The sequence below is a fragment of the Heterocephalus glaber genome, unplaced genomic scaffold (assembly GCF_053883595.1).
Source record: "Heterocephalus glaber isolate CG9 unplaced genomic scaffold, H.glaber_assembly_v1.0 deba00000546, whole genome shotgun sequence".
NCBI lineage: Eukaryota > Metazoa > Chordata > Mammalia > Rodentia > Bathyergidae > Heterocephalus > Heterocephalus glaber.
In genome coordinates, this window is record NW_028258147.1 from 33,388,406 (window position 1) to 33,407,395 (window position 18,990).

At 37.7% G+C, this 18,990-nt stretch overlaps 1 protein-coding gene across 6 annotated transcripts in view; it reads left to right on the forward strand.

Moving 5' to 3' along the window:
• The window catches only part of Cdk6 (cyclin dependent kinase 6), a 229,811-nt gene that overhangs the window by 79,793 nt on the left and 131,028 nt on the right, over positions 1-18,990 (forward strand). The window lies entirely within an intron of this gene.

An 18,990-nucleotide genomic window follows, 5' to 3' on the forward strand; every position in this document is an offset into this window, starting at 1 on the left:
ACCTTTGAACTGTGAGCCAAAATAAACCCTTTCTCTTTTAAATTGTAATGTCAAGTATTTTGTCCCAGCAACAGAAAAGTGACCAAATACTGCCAGACTCTTGGGATTCAAAAATGATTAAGATTTACTGTTTGTCCTTTGAGGTCAACAAGGTAATGTAGTATATTGGTTTTTAAATTTTTCTTAGTACATGTTTGCATTATGTAATGATTACATTCATCATAGGGAGTTGGTACATGTATATAACACATCTTAATTCTTTCTAGTCTCCTTCTCCTCCCCAACCTCTTACCTTCAGAACTCCATCTCTTGGTCCTCTTCCAATTTGCAAAAATGCTATCTCCTTGTTTCCTATTATCTATCTTTTATTTTGCTTTTTAATTTATTTATACTATAAATATATTTATACAGTTTATATTCATATAAGAGAAACCATGAGATATTTAAGCTTGTGTGTCTGATTTATTTCACTTAACATTGTGGTGTCAAGGTGCATCCATTTTCCCAAGAATGATTCAAATACTTCCTCAAGGCTGTTGGAGAAAGCTGCTCATAAAGTTTTTCTGGTTTTACTTCTATTCTACATAACTGAATTTCCCAGACCTTTTAAATGTTTTCACATTATGTACAAGTCTTCATGGCCTTTTTGTCTGAATTAGGTAGCTTATTTAAGCATACTCCATACTTTATCATTCATGGCTTAGAAATGAATTTTAAAATTCGGTATCATTTTAGATAGAAAGTGGTGGAAGTAGTTAATTTTCACAGCAGCAATGTTGTAGGAGAGGGACCTCTTAATGTTAAGTATTTCTAATCATCTGTTGGCCCTTTTTTCTGTCTGCACCGCTCTTCTCTGATATTCTATTTCATCCTTATAGCTTCATTTCTTTCCTTTATAAGCTTGTCAGAAACCCTGTGTTCACCAGGTAAAGCAGGGTCTCATTCTCTTTTTATTTACTCTATTTTCTGACCAAATTTGAACTAATCAGTGTTCTCCTAGAGTAGCCTGTGTCTTCCCACCTCAATGGCCCTCTTTCTTGTGCTATTTCTTTTCCTCTCTCTCCCATCAATAACTATGTGCGTAACTTTCAAGGCTTACCCAGATACCATTCAATCAGTTCTTACAGTTTCATGTTAGCTCATTTGCCTTATATCACTTATTCTACATATAGTTACTTCTTCATCATGTTTCTGCCTTGAATTGATTACTCGTGTACACATCTTATCTGTGTATTCATCCCTGTATCCTGACCATGCGGTACAGTGATTTATACACATAAGCACTCAGTGAATAAGACATTGCCAAGCTTTCTTCAGATAATTATTTTCAAAATTACTTCCAGCAGCTTAAATATAGACTACCAAAATAATCATTGGCTTTTTCTGATACATTTCTAATTTCAAAATTATTTTTGACCTTGTCATTTTTTTAAAGAACAAACAAGCTAACCATATGTTTATATCATACATTGCCCCCTCCATAGATTTTTCTGAGCCTCACATTGAATTCTTCTAGGATACCAGAGGCTGCTAAGTGGAATCATTTTCTAAAGTATCTGTGCAGTTAAGATGACTGATAAGTCATAGTGGTCTGCTAATGAAACCTTGGTCAGACAGAAATAGAGATGAAGTGGATGGGGAGATTCTCAAGGCAGGGTGTGGAGAGGAGGTCAGCATAGAACTAGGAACAGGCAGGAGGCAGTCTTCCGAGTGGGGCAGAGAGAGTAGGGAACTAGCTCAGTCCACTGGGGCCTTTGAAGGGGATGGGGGAGGATGCTTACCCCAGGCTTTTAAACAAAGAGACTTGTTAAAAGGTTTTGTTCATTTTTTCTTCTTGTCAGACTTTGATAAAGTAAATTAAGGGGGTAGGCCTAAACTGAACACTGTTGTTGAGACCTTCATAAGAGTAAAACAAAATTATAGGTAGTTCTTTTCAGCGCTTTTAAAAATACCATATTCTGGGCCAGGGATTTACCTCAGTGGTTCTGCTGCCTGCCTTGAAAGCGGAAGGTCCTAAGTTCAATCCCTGGTACCAAAAAAAAAGCGTATTCTAAAAAGACAGACATAACATGTACATTTCTTCCTTTCTTCCTTCCTTCCTTCCTTCCTTCCCTAGGGTGGGCAGTTTGGTGGGAATTGAACCAGTGGCATGCTGAGCTAAATCTACAGCCCTTTTTATTTTGAGACAGCATCTTACCATCAAGGCTGGCCTCCAGCTTGCCTTGTGGTCCCCCTTCCTCTGCCTCCCTAGTAGCTGGTTTTACAGGTATGCATCATGACACTCCACTTTCATCTCTTTTCTGATGTCCTTAAAGGGTCTATCCGTTCTTGGTTGGTCATGACACTGGCATAAAGGAGCCTGCTGACTGCTGTACTGTGAAGTCAACAAATGTTCTAATGTTGCTTCATAGGTTTATCATGAGCATATCTGGCTTTCTTTTTCCTTTTTCTATTAGTGCATCTTAGTTATACAGACTAGGGGTTTCATTTTGGCAGATTTATACATGCATAAAACATACTTTGATCACCCCCCCCCATTACTCCTTTCACACTTTCTTCTTTCTCCCCATCCCTTCCTCTTCTAACAGTCTCCTACCCCCTACCCTAGATTACTTATATGAGAAACAACATGCAATATTTGACTTTTTTTTTTTTTTTTGGCTATACCAAGGATTGAACCCAAGGCCTTTGCACTAAGCTGTATCTCAAGCTCCCTTTTCCCTCTTTTTATTGAGACAGGGTCTTGCTAAGTCAATAAGTTGCCCAGGCTAGGCTCGACCCTGGGATCATCTTCCCTCAGCCTCCCATGTGCTTGTATTAACAGGCATGTGCCATCACACCTGGCTGCAGTATTTTACTTTACTGAATCTGGCTTATTTCACTTCACATGATAGTGTCCATTTCCATCCATTTTCTTGCAGATGACATGATTTGTTCTTCTGTATGGCTGGATAGTATTCTGTTGTGTGTACATACCACACCTTATTCCAACCATCCATTGATGGGCACCTGGGCGGTTTCTATAGCTTAGTTGTTGTGAACTGAACTGCAATAAACATGGCTGTGCAGCTACCTGTATGGTACACTGCCTTTAATTCTTTTGGGAAATGCTAAGGAGTGGTAGAGAAAATAGCTCTATTTTTAATTTTTTTGAGGAACTTCCATACTGATTTCTATAATGACTATAATAATTAAAATTCTCATCAACAGTACTGAAGAGTTCCTTTTACCCTCACATTCTCACTGCTTTTTTTTTTTTTTTTTACTTCTTTCTAATTCATAATATCTTCAGATCAGTTGGGGGGGGATTCAGTGCCATCTTTAATCTTTAAAAATCATTTGAGGTCTAATATTCTGTTATAGGATTTTCATGCTTAAATTTATGAGGTAATCAACATCTTAATGATTGTGTTATTTTTTTTTTTAAAGTTCATGGTAAATCTAGAGTATCTGCTTATATAGCACCTTCCATTTATGGGGGGCTTTATGGAAAAAAAGGCTTTCAGATTTTTATTTTTCTCTTTCATTCTTTTATCTGCCATCCTGTGAGAAAAGGTAAGAACTATAAAGGAAGGCAGGCATGGTGGCACACACCTGTAATCCTAGCAAGGCAGGAGAGTGAGTTTGAGACCAGCAGGTCAACACAGTGAGTTCAAGGTCAGTCTGAACTACATAGCCGAACCGTGTTTCAAAAAACAAACAAACAAAATATAAATAATTTTCTCACTATTTTCCTTAGTCATCTGTATGTGCTACTTAGAAGAACTATACAGTGAAATACATTGGAGGAGAGACTCTTATGTAAAATATTCTTCAGTTCAGGCATTCAAAATGGTATGCCCTCTTTTACTGAACCATTTACTGAATTCAGAAACAAAGCTTGCCTGTACAATAAATATATTATCTTTCCTAGGTAATGTCTGACTTCTCAACTATCTTATAAACTCTTTAAGAACCTACCTACTATCAATTCCTTGGACATTCTGTGCATGTAACACAGTTGATGTAACTGGCAGTATAATTTCACAAGTTTGAGGCACTGAAAGTTCACCCAGATCAGCAGTCTCTAAAATAGGACAGAACCCGTTTAGCTCAAAACCATATGACCTCTTTTGATGATTCAATCTTGGGATAAAAATTATGTTTATATATCCCTGTGATAAATGAATTTTATAGAGCTTGAGAGAGCCAAAAAAGCTCAAGGTTTATGTATCTGTGTTGCTCATTTTCTCAGTGGATTAGATTTCATTTATCTTCAATTGAACATTTCTTAAGAGATTTCTGTTGATTGTAATATTTTCAGAAAGAGATAAAATGTACTATTAGGTTTATTTTACAAAACCCAGACTTCAGAGGCTGACATACACTCTTAATAGCACCTGCTTTCTGCCTCTGGGAAATATCTGTTTTCATGACTAATATCTGCTTGCAGTAAACAGTGGCTCTGATGTCAGTGTGGGATGCCCAGGGTTGGTTCCTCTTTCTCCAGTTGACATAACGCAGAGTGACTAACTAGTCTGCTGTACTGCATGAGCAAAGTCTCCTGTCCTCTTCTTCCTACAGGAACCAAGCCATGGCCCCCTCTCAGCTCCTGGTGGTCTCCACTTTGCCTGAATTATGAGCAGGTGATTTGTCTCATCTTTGCAGGACACAGAGCAAATTAACATGAAAATATCACTTCTCAGAAAACAAGGCAGGCTTGAATGCCTTGTCACTGCTGGTCATTAGCCATCTGCCACCAACACTTATACTCTGTTTATCACATTTGAAATGCAGAGCAGATGTTGCATAATAAGGTGATCTCAAAAACAAGAGCAGAAATCCAAAGAACAAATACGCCACAATAACGATAAGGATCTCGGAAGGAAATTTTTTTCAGTCTGATATCATGGACGAACTAATTGAATAGTCCGTGCATAATTTTTAAAATACGTCCATGCACACACACGCACACACACAGGTCTTTCCTGGTTTTTAATGCAATGACAGAAAATAACATGAAGGATACCTGATAGACTGTTTAATAAAATTTGTTTTAATAAGAAAAATAGAATGTTGTTATAACATTCGCTGTGGTATAAGGGACCTCATAGATCAGTCATGCCACTTTCACTGTAAGATAGACCTTGACTTACATCAGTTTGACTCAGAATAATTCACTCCTGCAGTACAGTTGATCTCTCGAGGCTTTTAGCCTGCTGCTGTGGTTTCCCAGTTTCTTGCTACTCAAGTCCCTGTATCTCTTCCCTTCACTGTCTCCAACTCCCTCTCCGTCTCATTTCTGTGAACCTGTATGGCCCTCTTTTAGCTTTCCTCTGCTTAGTGCAGCCTTGTCCAGCCTCCTCTTCATCCCTGACTTCAGATTCTTTAACCTGAGTCCTAAGGTTCTTTGCTATTAGTTCTCCTGCCCTCCTACATCAGTGTGGCATTTCATAGGATTGGCTGTTAAAATAATTTACCCCAGTATGTATACACATTTTAGACCAGTGGTGGCGAATCTATAGCACTCATTCTGCAGCTGGCTGTTTGTTATCATTGAAAGCACTTAAAAGGTTTGCCATCACTGTTTTAGACCCTTACTATGCCTTAGAAGCATTCCGTTTTCTGTTTATTCATTAATTTTTCTTTGTGGTGCTGGGGACAAAACTCAGAGTCTCGTGCATGGTAGGCATAAACTGTACCACTGAGCGACATCCCCAGCCCAGTTCTGTTTTTTAAAACACAGACAGCCAAACATTTGCCTGGAACATGACCTGAGTTCTGTGGAAAGTTAGCTTTGAATATAAGCTTTTGACTCAAAAGGAATGTTTGTTCTCTCTGTGTAAACCAAAAATTTACCCTTGTGTCCCTCCACATACATACACATACATAAACAGTTTCGGGGATTTCTTTGCAAGAGGAACATCAGATATATTGCTAAGCAAAAGTTTAGCAGCCACAGTAAACAGAAGGTTAAATTGAAGAATCACAACATTGGGCCATTGACTAGGAGAGCTGATTGGAAGCTTAGTGAGTCAACACTGAATTTATCCCAAATTTAGAAGAAAATGTAAAGCAAACTGTAACAACTGCAGTAATTTACATCCTGAACACTTAAGCCCAGATCTAAGATTTAGAGAGCAGTGAACGCTTTAGTGTACTATTTGTTGCCATAGTAGTAATTTCCATTTGTGCCTCCCCCATTAGAAACATAGTATTTTGTTTATATTTGAAGAGTTTTGTTAATTTGAGGAACTTCTTTAGGGTGACCGTTTTTGGGTAATCTAGATTTTGCAGACTCTCCAAGAAACAAATCCGTATACAAATTCCCAAGTCTGTGTAATAGCTGAAAATACCTGGAGAGAAAGAGGGCAGAATTATGCAAATGCAAGATATTCTCATTACTAAGTATAACAGAGTTATTTATTGGGGTTTTTTTTCTCCAACAGGAAATATGAGTTAAAAAATAAAAGCAAGTATCTTTCTAACAGCACCATAAGACTGACTCACTAAATAAATACTGACTCATTGAATAGACAAATGACACTTAGATTAAACTAATAGCAGATAAGTTGGGCTCTCTTTAGAAAATGCTTCCTCACCTTAGGCATGGAGTCTGTTTGTACAGTCCATTAAAAAGTTGCAAGCTTTATATGCCTCATCTATATCACCATGGTGACAGATAGGCAGTCATGTCCTGCACAGAAGAGGACTATTCCTCACCTAAATTCAGCGTGTGCTTACGCTTCCTAGATCCAGCCTGCTGTTCTTCTGAATGTTGGAACCTCCTGGGCATTACCAGCAGTCCTTCTCCTCCTTGGTGGATAGACATTTGTGCCAAGTGGGTCACTCAGTCAGAACATTGAGATACTTCTTCTCCAGCCTGACCTCTCCCCCCCTGCTCTCGGTGCATATAACCAGCCTTTTGACATCACCTCACCAAAATATTGGCCAGGAATCCTCTCCCCGATTCAAGCCTTCTCTAGACATCATTTTGTATTTTTTCTCTTCTTTCACATGTTTTATCGGGTCTATCAGTAAGTACTTATGATTTTATCCTCAAAAGATAATCCACAATCCAACTACTTCTCAATATTCTCATTATTTAAAGTTATAATCCAGCTCATCAGACAAGCTTCCTGACTCCAAGTGCTACATCTGCTCTTGCCCTTTTTTGGACCATTCTCTGTAAAACAACCGGAGACCTGATTAAAGCATAATTATGTAAAATTGTGTCACTCCACTACTCACTCACTCACTCACTTACTTCTTTATTTCTTTATTTCTTTATCTAGTAGCACTGAGGATTGAACCAAGTTTTACTGAGTCAGTAAGTCACCTAGGCTCTGCTCGAACTTGGGTTCATTCTGCCTCAGCCGCCCAGAGTGCTCAGATTAGAGACGGTGGTTTACTCCCCTCCTTACAACTTAAGTCCAGTGGTCTCTTGCAACCTGCCGAGAACAGGCCTGTGTGACCTAGCACCCCCCATAGTCTTCCCACTCTCTAGTCTGTTCCCACTAGGACTCTTGGTCTCTGTCTTACAGCCACACTGGCCTTCTTTTTGTTCTTCCCGTGTGTCAGTGTGTCCACTTACTCTTCATTTGTTTTAGAATAGTTTGTGCCTCTCAGCTCATAACACAGCTTCACCATTCCCTCTCTGGCCATGTCACCTTCACATTGACTTTATCACAGTATACCCTAACACCATTATTTTATTTTATTTTATTTTATTTTTATTTGGTTGGTTGGTTGGTTTTTTGAGACAGGGTCTCACTGTGTAGTCCAGGCTGGCTTCAGACTCACAATTCTCCTGCTTCAGCCTCCTGAAGCTGGAATTACAGGTCTGTGCCACCACACCCAGAACCATTATCTTATTTAATCTTTCTCATCGCACTTGTCTAAACATACTTATTTTTAGGTTTGTAAGTCAGAACTCTAGTATCTCCAGGATACATACTCTGCTTGGAACATAGAAGCATGTCCTGTACAAGCATGTTCCAGGCACACACTGTTGTTAGTAATCTGCACTATTAATTTAGTGACAGGCATGTAGAGAACAGATTTATCACTTATCTGAGATAATAATTTATTCCTCATTCCTAAGCAAGGTAGAAAAGATTAATCAGTCTTTTCATTGCAGTTAAGAAAATAATAGTTGGTCCTAGTAAATACTTGTTGAATAATTACATTTTTTTTCACAAAAGATTGTGTAATGGAGCCCTGTGGTGCTAGTTATGAGATTCATATGGCTCCATTGTATGAAATATTGTAATTACTGTCATTCTGCTCTTTATCACCCTTTAGAGTAAAATTCTCAAAAATGATTGAGTCTGATGGTCAATCAATTAAATGAGAGTTTGGGCTTAGTTTGGATATATATGTTTAAATCAAGGACTTAATGCCATGCATCCTGGTACTGTGACATTTGAAGTCTTAGGCAAAGAGAATTCCTTGAATATTAGAAATGAGCAAGCAAACTCTAATGTTTGAAAATCCTGGCAGCTACTATACAATGGTTAGTTTAGTGAAGATACCTGGAAAATACACTAAACTCAAAAGATTTTGCAAAAAATGAGTTACTGTCTATTATAGGGTAGACAAAAGGCTTAGGTGAATACTGTGTTCTGTTTCTCTGTTTCTTTGCTGTGCCTCTTTCTTAAGGGTGGTTAGTGACTCAGCTGCATCTCCAGCCCCTGGGATGCTCATTTCAAATGACAGTCCTGCCCTAACTGACTTTCTATAGTCTTGAGAAGGGAGTTTACATTAAGTACCCTGGTGATGCTTATAGACCCTGCACTTTAAGAAATTCTCTCCTCTACTTTGACATATGACAAAACTGGGAAAGGGAAAACTTCTCTTATGTTCTCAAACCTGTGAAATATTTGCTTGCCTGTGTATAAATAACCAAGAAGACTCAATTCTAACCCCACATAAAGTCATAAGTGGCATTTTAACTAAAGTCATTCGTATGTATGAAACTTGTTTAAAAGCATTGAAGTTTTATTCCTTAAAATGTTCTACTGGAAGACCCAATACATTGGTAGACAATATGAATTAAAGAGATGTTTAGAAATATGGAAATTCTAACTAAAAATTCTTAAGACACACAGAAATCTGTACTTTTAAAAAGCATTCATGATGCATAATAATTTGACCTTTAAAAGATGCTTTTTGTTTCATATATACTGTTTCCACGGTTCCTTGTGCCCTTAAATTAGTAAACCATTACCAGATTTGCACGTGTACTTCGTCAAAATTCTTAGTCCATTTTTACAGGTGAGGAACCAAAACCATATGAAATTTAAGCGAATTATAGTCATAAGGTTTTAGCACTGACAGTATCGTGGCCAAATATAGTACCCTTTTTGAGGCATATGTATTAGAAGCCATGAGTGCCCAGAGGCTGATTTTCTCCCACTTGTGATTCTAAGCTTTTAACAAGGCTTGTTGATTTTTGTATTTACCATTGTTCACTACTAGCCCTGACCATACTTGTTAATTTTCCCTTTCTCAGACAAAAACAAAGAAAATATTTATCATTCTCCTGTCAGACCACTTTTAGATTAGAAAGCTAAAATAGAACATAGAGGAGATTAAAGATTGCAAGACCTAGGAGCTTTCACTACAAATTAAGTTTAGGAACTGCAACATTAGAGGTTAAGTCCAAATTTAGCAGTCAGAGACAAATTGATCTGCAAAGTTATCCTCAATTTAAAACAATCTATGAATATGATTAGTAGTATATAAAGAACACTTGAGGCACTCCTTGTTAAAGTTTTAATAGCAATGATATATCCCATGTTAATATTCAAGCCTGGAACTGGGAAATTCAGCATCACCCATAGCTGCAGACCTGAAGTGTTTGTTGAAACTGCAGAAGTTTTCACTGAAACTAAAATGGTATAAAAGATATAGGTGAGGGCCCTGCTTCTCTCTGGGCACTCCCTCTAAAATATGTTCCTGGTCAGAAGGATGAGGTACAAGAAGAGGGAAGAAATAAGTTGGTGATCAGAAGAGAATTGATTGGCTAGGTCCCTGGGAAAAAGAGAGAGATTTATTTACTGTAAATAAGCCTCCACCCAAAAGTAATTTTTAAAAAGCACATAATTATGCTGAGTATAAAAAAGCTAAAATGTTACATCACCCTTATTCCTGCCATTATGATTATTTCTCTGATCACAACACCTCAAGTCCTTCAACTAGATATTAAAGCTGAGTTGATTTACATCTTTAGTGCTAAACCATATAAATCCAAATAAACCACAGAAGGGCATAAATATTGGTTAAGTTTTATCTTTGGCATCAAGTATTCTAAAATGTTGCCATTATACTAACAGCCCTTGATATGCATCTCCTTTGCTATAAGATCTTGAAAAAAAAAACATTCAGGAGCTTGGAAGAAAGTAAAATACAAATTACATTAGAATGAGTTAAGAAAAGAGGTGCATTTTGGTATCTTCCCAAATGAAGAGATTTATGAAAAGATCACACACCAAGAGAAAGGACTTCTTTCCTTTTCTGTTTCAACTCCACCATCACTTTCACCACCACAATTTCACAGGACTTCTAACTTTATTTATCACCGAGTTCCATAATTAACATATGGTTCATGTTATTGATTTCTCAGGTTTCAAAGTAAAATAAATTGAGCTTTCTTCCACATTTAGAATATACAGTTTTTTTAAGGAACTCTAAACAAAGACACACATTATTTGTAAGTTGGAGAGCAGCTGCCAGAAAAACAGAAAACTAGGAATGGAGTCATGGGTAAAATAATGGAGATACTGTTCAGAGGTAACCCTTTGTACAGCAGGAAATTTTCCTTAGAAAAGAGACAGCTGAGTTTGCTTGTAAATTTTGCTAGAAACAGGCCTGATTTAGCAACAGTTAGTGCTGTTTAGGAGACTGAATACAGTACTTTCAGCATTAGATACCAAGCAAGTGCCTTCTTTTATGATGTTTAGAAAGTAAATGCTAAACAGCATAGTTGAAAAAGATATGTGTGTATGAGAGGACTATTATTAGTTTTTAAATGGATAAATAATTAAGGAAATATTGATCAGATCTAAGAGTACAGTTTTCTATGTGTAAGAAGAAAATACCACAGAAGAAATGATTTCTTAGATTTGATTATAAAAATTTTAAATTTATAGCATTATAAATAAAACTAAAAGGCAAATGATAAAATACTTTTACAAAGTATAATAAAGGTTTACTGTCCTTAATATACGAAAAGCTCTTACAAACCAATAAGAAAAAAATACCCAATTTAGAGATGGATAAGGAAAATGAGTAGACATATTCACAAAGACATAGATATACATAGAATATGGCAGACATAAGGGAAAGTTCAGCCTCACAAATAATAGAGATATACATTAAAAATCAGAATGTATCATAAGGGATTAGATTATGACAATTCATCTGATATAATATATACATCTCCAGAAAATAATTTTTAGAAAAAAATTTTTTTAAAGATAATTGCCTAAACAAGGACAAGAACCACATGATATAAATATGATCTCAATTTGGAAATATGTTTCTAATACCTATATTTTAAAAATCTAACATAAGATATGCTAAAATATTAATAGTGCATATCTCTCTGGAAGTATTTTGAGTTGTTGATATTTATAGTCTAAAACAAGCATGCACTACTACAACTATTACTATTACATTAAACCATATAAAATTCCCAAGAATCAGTTGGTTTTGCCCTGCAAAAGTAGTAGTTTTGTATAATGCAACCTAATATTTTTGTAACCCAAAAGAAGGATGTTTTAACATACATTTTTATTACATTTAAGAACATACATTTTAATGAAATCAACGCTGAGATTCCACTTCACCCCAGAGAGAATGGCTGCTATCATGAAATCAACAAAGAACAAATGCTGGTGGGAATGTGGGGAAAGATGAACCCTTCTCCATTGTTGGTGGGAGTGTAGACTGGTGCAACCACTGTGGAAATCAGTATGGAGATACCTCAAAGAACTAGGGCTAGAGGTCCCATTTGACCCCACTATTCTACTGCTGGGTATCTTCCCCAAAGAATTAAAAGAATCATACCACAGTGATATATGTGCACCCATGTTCATAGCAGCACAGTTTGTGATAGCTAAAACTTGGAAGTAACCCAATTGCCCATCAACTGGAGACTGGATAAAGAAAATGTGGTTTTTCTATAAAATGGAGTACTACTCAGTCATAAAGAACAAGAAATTAGAGACATTTATAGCTAAATGGATGCACATTGAGCCAGTACTCTTTAAGTGAAATAAATAGGACACACATGTGTAAATACTGAATAGTTTCTCTGGTGTGAGAAACTGAAAGTGTAAATAAGGACTGAAAGGTAAAATAGATAATGTGAAATAGTAAGAAAAAGGGCAAAGGGAAAATGGGAGGGGTAGGGGAAAGGAAAGAAGAGAATAGAATTAATATGAGAAAATGAAAAAAATGGAAGCAAAGTCTTTGTAAATAGGGCGGGGCGGAGGGGTTGAAGGGAGGGCAGGAAGATGGGGAAAAAGATAAAGAACCAAGATAGAGGGTCTAAAGGTGATTCCCAATGATGAATGTCATTATATTGTATACGTAAAATGTACTAATAAAAGTAATAATATTTTTTAAAAATATGTTTTGGGGTTTTTTTTGGTACTGGGGATCGAACTCGGGACCTTGTGCTTACAAGGCAGGCAGCAGCACCACTGAGCTAAATCCCCGGCCCATGTACCTTTCAATTTTAATAACATACATTTTAATTTAATAACATACATTTTAATAGCATACATTTTAATTAATTTATATTACAGACAAGTTGACATTTTTATATCTGAGTCTTTGTAGCCCCACTTAAGAATTAACCTGTTATCACATCCTTTGCTATTAGGCAGCATAATAGGACAGATTTTTGTAGAATAATCATGTATGCGTTAAAGTATTCACTGTATTTTTATTGACAGTGATGATCACTTGGATAAAATTACATTGAAAAATTTTTTTAAATGTGATGTCTCGTAAGATTGACATACATCATTGTTGTTACTTCTTTTAATCTTACTGGCATTTATTCATAGAATAGTATCATTAGGCTGTAGTGGAATTTCACTTGATTTTACATGGAAGCTGTTGCCAGCAAGTAGTAAACTTTTAAATTAATGTCTGTATAGAATAAAGTTACAAGCCTGTTTTTACTGTAATGGCAGGTACAGGGACAGGTTTATTTAACGGTCTCTGGTTTTCCAGTATTTTTTACTTGAAATCACTTTCAGTGTTCTTGTTAATATGAGCCCATAATAATTACATTTTATATTTGAGCAAAGGCTTTTTAGGGAGGTATGTGTTAGTCTGTGCCTACTTAAAAAAAAAGAATGTTTCTTTTAAAATCCTATATTGGCTTTTATGGGGAGATTTCCCATGAATAGATAGTATGAATGCAGAATTGTTGTAATGCAAGAATGCTTTTCCAGTTTTTCTTGAAGTAAAATATTTAATTTGAGACTAATTGCTAACAACAATCTTCATAACATGTACATTCCCATACAGTAACATGTTTGTAAGTAACTCCACCATCTACCCAGAGACAAGCTACATTTCTTCAAAATCAAAGGAAGAAAGTGATACCAAACACAGGAAAGTTAGATGTGTGTGTATAGTTTTTAAACTTTCTTGCCTTATTTCACAGTCTTGTTTTTCCTTCCTGTTGCAGCCTCTTTAACATACGAAGATGAAAATTGACCAGTGTGGATGATAGTAAATGAATGGTAAACTGCTGAGGACATATCACTTACAGTAAAGATAAATACCCATCACTTTTGTGGTATCCCTGTTGAATTTAAGAAATTGCACCAGCAAACATTAAAAGTAGCTTTTATTGCAGACTGAATCATCTCCAAACTAGCTAAAATTGCTGTGCTCCAGGTTAGCCCTGTGAGCTCATCAGCCATCAGTGCAGGTACTCTTATGATGGATACACAGCCTTAAAGATAACCTGAATTGTAGGTGAAGGGAGAGTCCCATTTCACTAGGACAGAAACCACTGAGCTTTCTTTCCTTCAGCCAGATAACAAAGTCCCAGCCTCCAGTGATTGATGAGCATGTTGCCAGGGGAAATGAACTGGAAAATCATCACCTTGTGTTTTACTTACCACAGGAAGGCCCTGACAGAGATCTCCATTCTTCTTGTTCTGATAAGAAGCTAACAAAGCATCAAGAAGAACTATAAAGTCTGGAAATGTGCTATATCCAGTTGTTGGCTGAATTACTTTTGAAAGTACAATTCTAAGAGAGTTCCCTTTCACACAAGCAGAACATGTGGATGTTGGATAGCCTTTAACAAACTGTGCAGCTTGCTTTTATTTATTTATTTTTTGTTTTGGCAGTACTAGGGATTATACACCGGGCCTTTACACTGAGCTACATTCCCAGTCCTTCTTTTAATCTTTATTTTGAGACAGAGTAAGTTGCCCAGGCTGGGCTTTAACTTGCCGTCCTCCTACCTCTGCCTCCTAAAGTGCAAATTACTGGCATTGGCTGCTTTTTAACCCTATAATGTGGCATTTGACAGGAAAGACTATTGGTTATTCCCTGTTGAGCCTAAGAAAAACAAAATGCATTCTAAAAAGTATCCATGTAATGAAATTCTGTATGTAGAATTCATTTACCCCTTCTGGCATTTTTAAATTGGATATTTAGTGTAGTCTGGAACAACTAAGGAGCTCAGAAACATAAACTGCTGCTAAACTCATAAATTCAAATAATATTTTAATTCATGAGAAACAACGTTGGAAGCACCCATTTGTGACACACAGCTGGACCACATCTTCCAGCCACACACACATACCCCCCCCGACACACACACACACACACACACACACACACACACACACCATGAAATGACTTCACTGGAGGTATCAGCACCCACCAGCCCCTACCCCAAGCAGTCCTGGATGGAGCCGTAGGAGTAGGCTGCAGAACCACTGCAGAGGCTGTGGGCACCATACTTTCAGCCAGGAGAAGTTCAGGGTTTCACTCGCCCACTTCTTCAGTGACATCTGCAAAATTAATTCTGAGAGATTGACTTTCAGACCACTGAGTTATCACATAGAGGGAATGCCGAAGTTGAATGGGTTTTCTGTTGAAAAGGGTTTCTACATGGGTCTTGAGCAAAAAGGATCTAGTATTTAGAAAGTACATTCTAAGCACTCTTTGGAGTAGAGTGTTTAATTTTCGTTAAAATATTACTTTGTTATCAGAAAGCAGGGTTCATTAAAGACCGTATTGCCAGGAAACATTTAAAAAGGCTCAGGTTGCATTATTTTGTATATTTTAGAAATGTGTTTGCTGAAGAGATTAGTGTTTCTCTTACCATGACTTCTTCCTTTTTTTTTCTAGGCCTGTATTTGAGTTCTGAGTTAGAAATGTTTTAAACTTTTCCTAAATTCAGTAGATCTCTCACAGTTATATTTACAGAAATTGTTCTTTCTATACATCCCATTGAAGTTATTCCCAGTACCTTCATCCAGTGGAGGTGGACACACATGGCCTATTGGATTCTCTCCCTGGTCTTGGGCTTCTTGCCCAAGTGAGTTGGAGAATTTTGTTCCTTCCGTTTGTTGGTACGAAGGTAGACTACCTGTCCCTGTAACTTAACTCTTTGTGGCCAAAGAATGATCATCTTAAGCCACCAAATGTTGGCTTGGAAAAATCCCCTCAGAATCGGAAACGTGTTTTCTATCTCCCCAGAGTCCTCCTAGCAGCTCTGAGGATGTTGCACTCTCTCCTTGCCCTTGAAAAGAGAGCTCTTAGACACAAGTCTTCACATTGTTCATATGCTGAATTCCTAACCTGCTACGAATGTTCCTTATTTTCTTGGAAACTGTCAATGCCCCATTTTTATCAACTGATACACTTTAAAACTTTGAATGGGAGAAAAAGTGAATTAAGTAGATTCTTGTTTTTGTGAGTGTATTCATTACTCAGAATTACCAAAATTTCACTGCATGCCACACTCAGTCACAAAATTCAGGAGCCTCTTTGTTGTGCCTTTTAAAAATGCTCTTAGAGTTTCCTAAGTTTGTTATAAAACTCTTACCAGTATAGTTTTCCTATTTCCACTTTCCATCTTTTCTCCTTAAACTTGACTTTTGAGTCATACCCAGGATTAAAGGTAGGTGACTTTTCTGCTGTTCCTTTTTAAAAACATGCCTTTTTTTTTTGTTCATCTCTGCCAGAATCAGCAGGACCTAATCTATAACAGGGTCACTATTTTAAGTGGCCACCAGCAGAGGTGGATTCCTGATTATATTAAGAGGAGAAAACAGATCTTGCCAAGATTGGGACATATTCCCCAACCCTGCAAAATGTAGCGGGCAATTAGTGGGCTTGAACTAAAGCTTCTTTTGTGTATGTGCTTGCATGTGCACTTGTACGTGCGAGAAAGAGTGAATGAGATATCCATGCATAGAATTTCTGAACTGGCCAGCACCATGGTAGTTAGCTAAAGGCAGGAGGTAGCCTGTTGCCTCAGACCTTCCTGGAAGCAGCCTGTTGGAAGAGTCTCCTTGGAGATGAATCTCACATAGCTTCCTTTTGCCTGGATGGTGTGTTGTCCTTGTACCTTAGGAGATCTTGAAAGAGGTCTATAATATGTCTTCTGTCTTAAGTCCTTGGAGATTGGAATCCTCCAGTTTGCCACTGAGGAAAATAAACCAGCATATTAACTCCTAGCAAATGCCACCTCCTTAGTCTGAATTGGTTTGTAAAGCATTTTCTTCCTGGTTTGTGTGCACCACATTGTTTCAGCTCCTCTCATCACTGACCAGCTGGCTTGTTGGTGAATAGAGCTGTGGGCCTCTCGCCATGTTTCATGTGAGGTCTTGGCTGGGTGGCAAACAGGCAGCCTGTAGCCAGTGTCAGCAATTGAGGAGGATTGGCACAGCAGTGTCCCCATTAATTTTTGCTTGTCACATACTGTCATGCAAGTTACACCAGAGAGGAAATGACCGTTAAAAAAAAGGTACCCTTGTGGCACTGGGTCCCCTCCAGACGTTCCCCGAGGTTAAACAAGTGGATACAATTAGCCCTACACAGACAGCTGCGGGGAAGGGAAAGCCTAGACGTGGGCCCCACAGCAATGTGTCTTTCCCTGTTAGCAAGGAGTGTCAGCTATCAACATCTGCCATATTTTAACCCTTCAAAGGGACTGGTAAATTAAGGGGAGCTATTATCCCACGCCCTGCTGATCATTATCAATCATAATGCCTTGGGAAATTACTACAGTGCTGCAGCCTTGGTGGCAGGTTTTGTCCTTTGGGGATCATTTTTATGTTTTTCCTGGGAGCAGAGGAAAGTGGTGGGGGAGAGGGTGAAGGGAAGTGGGCTCCTTAATCGTTGGTAATTTACTGCCACACAGAGGGGGACTAGAGTGGCAGTAAACTCTTCAGTTCACACTGAAGTGGTTAAAACTGCTGATCTCCAGAGGGCTTCCATTTCCACAATGATCCATCTTCCGGTTTTGTGAGTCTTTCAATGAGAACCAAGCAGAAAGAGGAGCGTTGGAGGATGAGAACCAGTTTCAGAGGAGAAGGGCCATCTGAGATGAGAAAACAAACTAAGATAAATAGAGGCTTCCAGAAACTGCCATTTTATTTTTTTAAAGATTGAAATGATTAAGCTACTGCTAACCAAAGAGAACTGTGACCAAACTTTCTGTAAGCACATACCGTGCTTTGGGGTGGATTTGTCGTAGTGAAAATATCCGATTGCCAACAAAGAGGGACACATGAATGAAATGAATCTTTGTGAAATTGTTTGTTGAAAATTGCTCATTTGAATTGATCATTAATATTAGAGGAGAAGGAAAAGAATGATTTTTTTTTTCCGTGGTTAACTCCAACAGGTAATTGGTTTAGAATTGTGTACTGAAAAGACCCCATTTTACTTGGGAACATGAAAATGACACGAGTTGTAAAAGCATCAGTAATAATGAAGTGTTCATTTAAATTGTTGCATCCAAAGACAAAATCCTGGAGGGAGTAATCATACTTGGGGATAATTGAGTAGCAGGAACATTTCATCCTATTATCTAGGTTTCCTCTTGTGCTGTATGGAAGAAGTGGAGATGTTACTGGTGATGAACATTTGACCTGTTCCAATTCTGTGACATCATTTAGTCTGAGGTCCTCATTTCGTAGATTAGAAAACAGAAGCCTCAGAGGTGAGGGGCTTTGCTAAGATTTCAGAGTGAAGCAGAGACAGAATGCAAGACCCCAATTACATCATTCCAGGGGCTTTGTCAGTAGAGGAGTTACGGCCAGTCTAGATAGCAACAAAGGGGTCCCCCTATCTTACTGATGACAGAAAGCAGGAAAGAACCATGAACCTGAGGTAGATGCAGCCTTCTTCAGTAAGGACCACAATTAACTTCTGCCATGGTGTCAGGCTATATATTTGAGCACCAGTTTTAGTTGGCCCTATTAGAATAATATGCCAACTTCAAAAGAAGGCCTTCCTGTGAATTTTTAGTATATCTAATAAAACATTTCTTTTTTTTTTGGTACCGGGGATTGAACTCAGGACCTTTTGCTGTGAGGCAGATTCTGTGCCACTGAGCTAAATCCCTGGCCCACTAATAAAACATTTCTTAATTTTAACATCAAAATAACATAGATTTGGAGAAAATTGCCTCATTAGATATTTACAGTCTTTATTTATTTATTTTTTTAGAAGAATTGAGGATTGAACTTCAGGGCCTTCACGCTGAGCTGTACCCAGCCATTTCTTTATTTTTTGTTTTGTTTTGAGGCAGAGTGTCACTAAGTCACTAAGTTGCCCAGACTGGGATTGAATTTTTGATACTCCTGCCTTGGCCTTCCAGAATGCTGGGATTATAGGTGTGTGCCAAATGCCTGGCTAGTATTTACAATCCTTTAAACATTAGATCACAAAGGAATATCAGTAAAGTACACATAAATGTGAGCCCACATGAATATGTGCTCAGTCCCTTAA